Source organism: Drosophila obscura, unplaced genomic scaffold (assembly GCF_018151105.1).
Source record: "Drosophila obscura isolate BZ-5 IFL unplaced genomic scaffold, ASM1815110v1 contig_200, whole genome shotgun sequence".
NCBI lineage: Eukaryota > Metazoa > Arthropoda > Insecta > Diptera > Drosophilidae > Drosophila > Drosophila obscura.
The window spans coordinates 5,240,602-5,252,927 of NW_024542791.1; positions in this window are offsets into that span (position 1 = coordinate 5,240,602).

A 12,326-nucleotide genomic window follows, 5' to 3' on the forward strand; every position below is an offset into this window, starting at 1 on the left:
GGAGTGCAACAGCAAGTACTTTATCGATACCGATTCCAATCAATGGCGATGTCACGCGGCCAGAAAACTACCGATATTTCAGCCAGGCCAACAGAAACCCGCAGACAGACGGGGCGTGCTCTATCGAATCCAGATGAAAACGAAAACACCAAACACCAAACTCACAGATACACCACAAGCACACAGCTAAACAAACTCACACACACCGTGGCAGTCTGAAAATTCATGCCCGTACGTGACGGATGGATGCGGGCGTTTGGCCTGGTTTCTGCTTCTGCTTCTTTTATTCGTCGCTGCTTGGTTGGTGGGTTTATACAGACCAGTGCCTGCATGCGGGAGTTCGAAAAGTTTGTTCTGGTCGAATGACACAAAGCGAATACCAAGCGCGCAGCGACATGCAGATGGTGGTTGCCCTCACATAGTTGGATGGCGGCTCTTATTGGCTGCCGTCACAGCTGCGATTGTTATACTGGGTAAACTAAGAGAACAAGGGCGTATTCACTGGCCGGACGTCATGGAGAAAGTGTTTCCCATTCCATTGATTCTTTAGATTTGCATGATCTATAATTAACTTTATTCCTTATTTACATAGGCTGTTTCGCATTGGTGTTCCCAATTTTTAATGGAGTAGTGATATTATACATACGCATCTACGTATGCCGTGACTGCCAGGAATCTTATTGTCGAGACTCGCAACTATTTCGTTTCCCTCTTGCTTTTAAATGATAGCGCGTCAAGGCTGGCGTCAGCTGTTTACTGTGACTGGTGCGACGGGCAGACCAACCAGAAATGCTTTAAAGAGGGATAAAACCATTACTGGCCAAAGTGGCCCAAAGCGACGGGACAGGGAACCAATAAGTTCTATTAAACAAATGGCAGGGAGGGGGACACAGTTCTTGAACTGCAATCGAAGTGATCAAGTTGGTGCTGCAAGAACATGAACAGGCCAAGGAACAGGTTTATGTTGCGAAACAGTCGCATACACAAATAAACAATGTAGCATTGTCCTTGCCTTTCAATAGCCCCCCCAATTATGTGGGTGGAGTTCGAATATCATGTCGCATTGGCCATTGTTTTTGGCCATTGCATTCGACGATAGGTCCCGAGCCTATTGGAAATCACAATTGTAATTGGGCCTGATTGGTGTCTGATTGAGTTTTCCCTGGTGCTTGAGAGTGGTGTGCAGTGTGTGCCCACATTTTGCTCAACAGGTGAGAGCAGTCTTTTGAGGCAGAGGCACGTAAGTGTTTGGCGTTAGAAAAATGCGGCAAGCAGCAAAATTTCTCACCACACACACGCCCACACACGGCACGGTTTGCTGCGACTTTTTCCGCCTTAGTGCGATTTGTTGTATCGCGCGTCATTTAACAGGCGCTCAGCGGTTTTAGCAAGCAATTTTCAAACATTTTTGTCGCCGCAGTTGTTTCGAGGGATGACGCGAGAGCGAGACGGCCATAGTGTTGTAGCATGGAGTACATATATGTATAGCTGTGCGCTAGAGCGGGATAACCATAGTGACGATGCAGCTTTGGGTGGGTTCGTGTCTTTGCTAAATGGAAAGCTTGTGACGTCGCTTCGGCCGGGTATGCTCGCCGCGCCGGGTTCACAGCAATTTGTTAGGTTTCTGGCTGTGGTTGAAAGCTGAAAGTAAAAGGGTTTTTTATTGGTCTTAATCGTACAGAGTTGGAAATAGGCTGGAAAGTGGTGATTCGTCTGCCTTGACTGTTGGCTACTCGGACGAAAATCTGTGGCAGGCACATTATTAAAGATACAAATATACGATAAAACTAAAAGTATCGTAGAGAATGACCATATCTACCAGATTGCCGAATCTGAATCAGATCGGATCATAATTTTAGCGAAAATGAAGACAATTAGTTTTTAGTTGGTTCTCCCGCCTCCTACAGCAAGAGACCCGCTACTCATTCTCTCTCTCGCTCGCACACTCTGTCGCGTTATGTACGCGAGCGCCCTCTTGCAGAGGAGATGTAGAATCTGAATGGTACATAAAAATAAATTTAAAAAAAATTAATTTTTTGTATTTAAAAATATTTTAAAATGCTTTTATAAAAACTTTATATTAATAAGAAAAGGTGTAGGTCAAAATTAAAAAATTTGCTTTAAAAAACTTTTGTGGCTATGGACCCTGACTCTGACAGCGCCCACAATCCGGGCCATGAACCGCACAGGGGCCGGCTGCATTACTGCGGCTCCATGCCGCCCCAGTACTTCGAACACCAAGTTCACTATCACCCGAACACACAGCTCCAGATTGGTGCTGTTCAGGCGCTCCAGGGTGGTGAAAGGTTCCGCCGTGAAGGCAAAGCGCCGGATGCTATTGACCTCGGTCTGGATCCGGCACCAGCACCGGCGGATAGGCAATGGCTTGCCAGTGCTCGGAATCGAATTTCAGGCAGTAAATCTGATCCAGCACCGTGTCGATAATTCCATGATTTTTGGCCAAGTTGGCCCGCAGGTGAACGATGTCCCAAAGGACAGGGAAATCATGGATGGATCTCATCCTTCCCCTCAAATTAGCAGGACAGTCATCGGAAATTATCGCCATCAAGCTGGTGGTCAGTCCAGTTCTCCGGATCGAGTGCATGACGTGCACTCCCTGTTTACGCAGACCTGCAATTATTATACATACATATATGTATACCTAATTTAATATATTCATATACATATATAACAATGACAATTGTTACCTTCCATTGATCATCGCTGATGAACATTACATTAACAGTTGCTTAAGGAGAATAATGGAATAGAGCTGTAGCTCACCCGCGTCTTTCGTGAACTTAATCATTTTCCAGTTTTTTACTTTTAGTATGTGTGTTCTTAATGTTAAACACATTAAATGAGACGTATGTACGTGTTAATGGTTCGGTTTGAAGTCAAAGGCGACTAGTGCCATTGCAATATGATGACTATGCTCAAAAATGTAGTACTTGCAGTGAAATTTACTTTCTGCTTAATGCATTTCCAAAATAGGGATTTTTGTGAAAAGGGGGAAAAAAGACCCCATATTTTTTTTCCACCCCCCCCCCCCCCCCCCCCCCCCCCCTCCCCCCTCTCTCCCTTTTTTTTTTTTTTTTTTTTTCTCTCCCCCCACCCCCCCCCCCACCACAACACCCCCACTCCTTTCCCCTTTTTTTTTTTTTCCCCCCCCCCCCCCCCCCCCCCCCCCCCCCCCCCCCCCCCCCCCCCCCCCCCCCCCCCCAAAACCCAAAACCCCCAAAACAAAAAAAAAAAACCCAACACCCACAACCCCCCCCCCCCCCCCCCCCCCCCCCCCCCCCCAACCCCCCCCCACCTACCCCCACCCCCCCCAACCAAATTTCCTTTTTTTCCCTCTTCCCCCCCCCCCCCCCCCCCCCCCCCCCCCCCCCCCCCCCCCCCCCCCCCCCCCCCCCCCCCCCCCCCCCCCCCCCCGCAAAACAAAAAACAAAAAAAAAAAAAAATAAAAATTTTTTTTTTTTTTTTTTTTTTTTTATTTTTTGATTTTTATTAGTTATTAGTTTGTCGTAGATTTGCTTGCCAAACGACACTACAAAACGAACCAAATTCAGAAAATGGATGCAAAAAATACCAATCAGTCTAATAGCGTGCCTCTTCTACCCCAGCCATGTCTCCAATATCAACCACCCCAGCCATATCCATACCATCCATACCCACCCCACTCACAACACGCAACAGGAGTCGCTTTTTTTTCCTCAAGGATCCAAACCGACTTTTTCTGATAGATATGGGGATTTACAATTTTTTTTAATTAATTATGGTTTTTTTTCTATGGCAGAACTTTTTTTTGAAGAATTTTTGAAGTCTGGTATTTTTTTTTAAGCTTTTTTCAGAGGTAGCGCTTGTTTTTTTTTTCACATAGCTCTAGTATCTTACGAATATATGACATTCGTTTGCTGGCAAACAGTTTTCCGATCTGAGTACTAGGCTTTACTCAGTTTCCTTGCGAAACATCGCGAAAAGCGTGCTTTTTGACACTGCCACTTTTCCTATAAAATCAAATAAATAAACGTGTGGCACGTAGTCGGGATTTGTTTCAACACAGAAGTTTAAAAAAAAATGGTTTCATAAATAAAAAAGATTGAAGGCGGATGGGGACGGATGGGGACGGATGTCAAAAGATCTATTCCATGCAAGTCTCGGGTATGTTATTAATAGCACACTAAAGGAAATGTTAAGTTCTACAACGATGTACCACTGATACATATAAGCACAGGACCAACACATAACACTTTGATCAAAATGGATGGTAATTTTAATACAATACACAAAACATTAAGATTTATTTTGCTTTACCAAAAGCCATAAAAAGGCGGTAAAATGTACTTAGGTATGGACAGGAAAGTTTTCTGCGATACAACCGCGTGCAACCGGTGCTGGACTATCGATAGGAAAAATATATAAATATCGCAATAAATATCAGTGGGATGTTTACTTTCCAAAAAGTTAAAAAAATTAACAAGATTCGGCATTTTAATTTTTCATTTATTACCTGCCAGATTGGCAGAATGGACCACTGTGAAATGTAGTCATTCATAGTATGAAGAAAGTCAGCCCATACAAAAATATGAATAAAATTGGAATCTTCCTTCGATTTTTCGCTTATTCCTTCTACTATTTTAAGCCTCAACTATTTTAAACAATCTCTTTATCAATACACCCATATATGCATGTAAATATGTACTTCACACTTTTGAGTAACAACTAAAATGAATATTTAATCAAGCGGCAAGAGAGGTCATACAAATTTACAACTGCAAATATTTAACGCATCTCAAATTTAATTAAACAAAATTGAAAACTGAAGCGTGGACCACCAATCCCCAGTATGTATGTGCTAAGGTCAGGCGGCATACATGATAAATGGTTCCATTAGCTTTTTTTATGTTGGGATTTTTCAAATAGTCATAGACTTTGAGATGCCTAGGCTATGTGGGAAGTGGATTCGTTGCGCTCTTAAGGTCTTTAAAATCGCGCCTGAGAGAGGGTTTACTAATTTGGAACGTATGGAATACCAGGATTGGATACTATATCATATATATATATATAAGTATCCTATAGAAGTGAGCAATCTGGATTAAATGGAGATTGCCTTTCGAAGCCACATCTAAATTAAATGCACCCCTTAAGAAGAATTTTAGGCCCGTTATTTTTCGTACACAGGATAATCATTTGTTGGTTGTTCTCCTTTTCGAGCGCACAAACTTTTCCCTGAGGCTTTAATGAAGCAATGGCTGAAGCATGTTAACATAAAATTTATGAAGATATTCATTGACTTTAATAGTTATTTTAAGTATCTTTGTTTGTTTGTCTTCATTATATATAAATATTTTATGCATATTATATTTAACCACTAATTTTTCCCACTTGTCATTCATTTTTCATTGTTTTTTAGCGGCTGTTCTCAAACTATTGCTTTATTTTGACTTTGCATTTGGTTACATTATTTATTTCGTGGGTATTATAAATATTAATGAATTATCGCATGCGATATGCTTATTTGATTTACTTATGTTAGGAGTAGGTGTTTGAAATATTATCTCATTGAGATGGTTTCGAATTTCCAACCTGTTTTGAAGTTTTACACATGACTGAAATAAAATTGAAAAATGAAACAGATTAAATGATGGAGTGTGGTAATATCATATAAAAGGTATATTGAACTATGGGGGAGGTTGCTCACATTTGGAAATACTAAGAATATAATTTTCCTTTTACAGAAAGTTGAATGGACTGAAATATTAACACATACATACATGTGTATAAGGCGATGGAAAATTTTACAAAGTATCATTGAATTTGCATGTTTTTAAGCTAAATAAAATGATATCTTTATATGGATGTAATGGGTTGGTTTTTTTTTAAATTGGTTTATTATAGTGGAATGAAGATTTTGAATTAAGTAAGTTAGGGTAAGTTTAGGGTTCTGTAGTGAGAACTGTTGAATTTCTTCGGAGTTGATTTCTTCTGTAAAGTTCCAGTTTTCAAATCTACAGATATTATTCTTTACTGGTTGAAATTTCTTAAGTGGACAATAACATATTCACATTGATTGATTGTTTCTGAGATGAACAATCTATTAACTACTCTTTGCCCTTCATTGCCGATCCACTGGTTGCTTATATCCCCTCAAAACGAACTCCTTTCACTTCTCTTTAATGTCAGGATCAATATTTCCACACTGCTTACTCATCAACGAACGATATAATGTGATTCATCTTGAAACTGCTACCAATAACAATCCAATTCATTGTTTTCCGCACTCCGTATCATCTCCACCACTTCTCAGCGAGAGGCCCGTGGCAGAGCTCCAAAAATATTATTTAGGTTCAGAGCGGAACAAGTCACAAGCTGGTTAATGGTTCTGCCACGTACCGGTGGCGGCATCTTCTTCGCTTCTCAGGCAACGTCATCGAGTGGCTTATACATTCACTTTTTATTTTCGCATCCGCGTTATCGTGGCGACAGCAACAACAAAGTTACCAGCGATGAGAGAGACGGAGACACCGAGAAACGGAGATGGAGATGGTTCAAGAAGTGCTCTTCAGAGTACTGGTAAATCTCGTACCTCGCACTGGGTACGGGGTACGCAAATGTTGTTGTCGCTCTGCTCAAGGTTGAGGCAAACTGGTATCATCATCTAATCCCATCCCATCCACAACATTGTTGGTTGTATCGGAGCGGAGCCGCTAAACTGTCGAGAGCAGTGCGGTCCGAGATGCGAGATTTTGTCTGAATATGGTCGCCTCGCCGCTTGGCACGAGTCTGGTCGGTCTCCATGGATTAATTAATAACTACGACTATATATCCAGCCAAAGAAGATGTTCTTGAAGAAGCTTTTCGCTTGTCACATAAATCTAGCCAAAAAGAAAGATTTGTGTGCTATTTGGGGGTTGAAGCTGTCCTTGAACTGAAGCCAAAATCGGGCAGATCAAAAGCCACATATGGAGAGTCTGTGTGTACTATGTACATTATCAACTCTTTGCATGACTGCACTGGCAAACAAATATGATCCATTTCAACGAGATATTTAGAGTTCAATTCTATATATTCCCAACATCTCATGGGTACAAAGAATTTCATTGTTAATTATTGTAATTTCGATATTTTAAATATTCAATGGATATGTTTGAATTTGGCCAAAAATTATACATATAGTATATATTTATTTTTCCCTGTGTATAGTACATTATTGTAAACAATAAAAATATTGTTAATGACTGTGCGGAATGCACTTAGCACTTCTTGAACGTTTTACATTTGAAACTGGCTCGTTGCTCGTCTCTCTCGCGTTGGGGTTTATGATTTATGAACAATTTCTAAAGTGCACTTGTTTGACCGCAGACCTAACAACAAGTTGGACAGGTCTGCTGCGTGTTTAATTTTTTGTGTGTCTCTTTTTTTTTTTTGTAACAACAAAATTGTAATAATAATTTGACTTCACTTGGCACGCATCTGCCAAAGGGGTTGGGGTGGGGGGTTGCTATGAGGCAGACATGTGACAAGATCTGACAAACGGCTGCGATCCTCTCTGCGGTCCAATGTTGTAGATGTTGCTTCTAATTCTGCTGACAGTTGAGGTCGTGTGACGCAGTTGTGGCCAACAGAAAAAAAAAACCAGCCAACCCTGAAACTGTTAAGCGAACTGCAGCCCCCAGAGCAGGCCCCAAAAACACATCAGAAGCAGCAGCAACAGCAGCAGCAGCCACATCTGAAGCAGCCACATGAGCAACATCATCTACAAAATACCCGGCGACCCATGAACTTTACACAACACAAGTTGCTTTTGGGTTGAGCGGACAGCCGCGGATGTTGTGGGGTTAGGTGAGGTAGAGGTAGAGGTTGGGTGGAGTAAGACTGAGTGATGTTGGCTGTGCAACAAGTGCGTTGCAGCAACCCAAGTTGCAACTGACCAGACACCAAAAAAGATCATCAATTTCGAGAGTTTCTTTTTGGGTAGACCTCGAGGCAGGAATTTTCCGTAGAAAAGAGTTGGCAATAGGATTTTAGGGTCTTCTTTATGGAGAAGACTCCATAGAAATCACGGGATGTAAATTGTACATACATATGTATGTAGATGTGAAAACAAAGGAATAGCTTTAGCTATAGAAAATAATTGCATGCAGAAGAATAAAAAAGAAAACGAGCTCGAAAAATGGAATAAGTATAGCAGAATAGAATCATTAAAGCGCTGAACTAGTTAACAAATTCTAAAGCAATTCAAAGAGAGAAGCTGAATGAAGCGAAAAGAATCAGATCATTTATGTCCGCCATTGAGATACATCATCATCAGAGAAGCGGCCATTACCATGGCGCAAAAGACCAACCTCATTTGGAGGCTGTAGTCCAACATCTCTAAAATCTCCAAATCTCCATCCAATTTCAATTAACGACCTGCAGTAGTACTTGTACATATGTACCGCCGCCAGACAAAAGAGCGAGAGAAGTACGCGTTCGTTGCCTAAGTCTTTTGTGTCTGGTGGCGGTTCTCATCTGTGGGGTGCCGTAGAAAATTGTCTGACTAAGCGCTTCTGATTTATGACTATACGAGTGTACACTGCCGTGCGCTGGCCGAAACATATGTTCAATTGATTTCATAAGCATGACACCCCAGCCAGCGCTGAATAAATACAACAAAAAAATTAATTTCTTGCCTTATAAATATGCAACTTCCTCCACGACGACAATGCTGAACGCTGAGCGCCGCCCGCTGTCGGATGGTATGATGATGATGTAAAAATTACAAAAATATATATATACACACATAATACTGAATGTAAAACACTCACAAATTATGCAAAGTTGAGCTATTGCATATTCACGGAGACTCTCTGGACTCGGATTGGGTGGCGCATTCTATGGTATGGCTATCTCAACGTTGCCACATCCGCATCTGCCCCTGACTGACTAAATCGTCTGGGTGTCTAGTTGTCTGGTTGTCTGGTTGTCGGGTTGTCTGGCTGTTTGGGAACCAGAGTCGACTGGGGTTCCGCACACACCTACTTTTTCCCGTGCAGTTGGTGGAGACGTTTATATAATTTGTCGGATTTATGGCGCTGATTAGACAAATGGCGATTCTAAATGAACTAATACAAGGAACTTCACTCTGGGCCCAAGTCTTGTGCAATTAGCCCGCCGGTTGTTTCTTTATGTTGCATTGTGTTTGGCAGCATTTAATATGGCCATAGCCAGATGTGGATGGGATGGAATGGTTTCGGATGGGATGGGTGGGGGCGAAGATCCGACTCATTCATAAACAGCTTTCAGATACAAAGATTCTTCTAGCTGTATCTGTATCTGTATCTCTCTGTGTGTATGCCAAATGTGTGTCAAAGTTTGTTGTACTGTGAATTTTCGCAATCATCTCTTGGGCCGTTGATGTTGTTTCAGCTTTTCGCATATGGAAAATTTTTGTCACGTTTTCCGTGACGAATTTAAAATGTGCCCGGGCACTTAATTCTTTTGTGTCACAACGAACAGTCGGTCCGTTTCTCGTCTTCTTATTTTACACAGATGCGCTAAATTGCAGACATCAATCATTTTAATATTTCTTTTTTTTTTTGTTTTTGTTTTTTGTTTTGAGTATTTTTGATTTTACGATCCATTCGCTGGTTGCGTAATCTCTGGGAGATACTCTTTTTGGGGGCTGAGGTTCTTCTTCTTGGCTTCACACCTAGCGCCTGAATAAAAGGTTTCATGATTACACTCCGGCTGGGAGCTTCGGAATGGAGCTACGGATGCTACGGGGCTGCTGCTGCTGACGCGAGAGCGAGACCCGGCAAGGTCTTGATTAATTTGTTGCCAATCACTTTTCGTGTGGTGCGACAAAAGCCAAAAGCGCCAACACTTGAACAACAAACAAGCAACAACCAACAACCAACGCACAGCGCACACACAAAGAGACAAACAACTTTTGTTGCTGCATTTAAATCTCAACTAATGTGTAAATGAACAACCGATGGCCGGCCTCTTGGGGTCAAATTTGGCAACATTTCCCATCTGATGATCAGGCAAAAGCATTTAAAAAGCATTTTTAATACTCTTAAAAAGGGTATTATGAGTATGTGAAAAGATTTGGAAAGCGGAGAAGGGAGTCAGACTCTCTAAGTTGTAAACCCATCGGAATGCATTTTTCTACAGAGATAACAAAGACCAGATGGCAAAGAGAAGAAAGCATACTAAATATATATTTTTATTCTGCATTAACAGTAGTATATCCATAATCTATCTCTTTTTCTATTCAAAATACTTTTTGTTGCAAGTAAGATTGAAATCGGAAAACTGTATCCCACAGATTCCATAGATAGTATCGGTCGTAAACGTAACGGAAATTTCTGCAAGAGTATCAAAATCTTCGACTCTCAAATGTATCCTTTCTTTCTCATTTAATGCTTAGTTGTCGATTTTTTGTTGGCTACATGGCAGCGCTTCTTGGCCGTAAAACAAGTTGCAATTACGCACGGGACCGGGCCCCGGACAGCCTTCACGCATTCCCCAGATGAGTTGAAGTCCGCAGTGCTGACCCATTCAATGTTAATGATAGAAATTCTATACGGCCAATCAATGCTATCTAACCAAACCTAAAAATAAAAACAAAACCGCAAGCATAAAACGAAAAGTGAACTAAAGTTCAATTCAAAAAAACCAAAAAAATTAAACAGCAGATTCAAGTCGAGTCCAATTCAATCCAATCGAATCCCATAATTCGAGCTAAGGTCAGCTTCAGGCTATTCTTTAGCTCGAATTCGTTTGTTAAAATAGATTGATTATTTTTGTTGCTATTTGTGCTATTGTTGATTCGACAATTTGCATCTTGATTGTGTGATGTGTGTATTATGTATTTGTTTTTTTTTTTTTTTTGCTCAAAACGCAACGCATCTCATTGAAGCGGAAGCCTCGATGAATCTGCTTCAGATCTGTAGATGATACTGTTGCTGCTGCTGCTCATGCTGCTCACGCTGCTGCTGTTTCTGGTGTCGACGGGTGCTTCCGCGCTCAGGGCGAACTGATCTTGTTTAAAGTTGTATAAGTTTCTTTTTTTTTTTTGCTTTCAAACAGCTCTTGATGTTTTGCTTTAGATTATGGAAATGCGGTGCGGGCCACATCTGCGTAGACACATAGAGACACATACAAAAATAAAGCATGGATAGCCATTCGCATGCCTATTGTAGTTGCAAAAGGTTTTATGTTTCGTCGAAGGTCGGGCATCGCATAAAACTGTCAATCAATTTGCTTTTTTGAATGACTAGCGCTCACGATGCGTCTTCAGCTTCAGAAGAGATCTCCCTGAGATGACTAAACCAAACTACCCAGAATGTATCACATACGAGTAGCTACTTCTGTTCCAAGTATCTGTGATTAAGAGCAATTGACGCTTCTCTCAGGTCTCGTTTTTTTTTTTTAGCGGTTTTTGAACTTCACAAGGTCCATCGGTGGCTGGCAGAGCCGCAGGAAGTGCAGGCATCTGTAAAGACACACACACAAAAACCCGAATTCAAAAACCAGATTCAAGGTCGAAAATGTACAATAACTGACAAAAAAAAAAAAGGAATGAAAAACATTCAACGGATGCAACAGATGCAAAATGGGGAAGGCAACAAAAAAGATGTTGAGAATTGCGGATGTTGCAAGCTCCAAGAAGCGTCAAGAACATTGTCGATTTGCATTCTAATTATTAAGTGGAAACAATGGCTGCTAATGATTCTTGGAAAGGGAATCAGATGCACTTTTGTTGGGTGCTTTAATTGCAGAGCTCAGGCTTTTGCTACGAGTCAGGAGTCAAGGCTTGTTTTCATGAGTCAACGAAGATGTTATGGAAACGAGAGAAAAATCATGTCAGAATATAATATGTTTATATTTTTGTATCAAGAATTCAATATACGATAACTTAAGAAGAACTCGGAAACCGAACAAAGACGCCAGAATCATTAACCGATCGGATATTATTGCAAAGACCATTAAAAAACTGTTTAAATTTCCATAGTTTGGAAAACAGATTAGAGAATTATGTAGGAAAAGATTTATAGCACGGAATGCGTCGATGAATCAACAGATGACTCGATGTTCTTCGAATCAGACAATCCAACTTTTCGGAAGCGGAAGACCCATAAGCTGAGAGCTCCGGCTAAAAAAACCAAAGTCTAATGAAATGAGCTAGAGTCTGGCCGTGTGCACCAATAAGAAACTGCTGTGAAATTAATAAATTAACTTCTGATAACATTTTTTAGATTTAAACTTTTTAAATGCGTGTGGAAGCTAATAAAAAATTATAGCCCAAGTAAAATGATGGATCACATGTTAAGTGA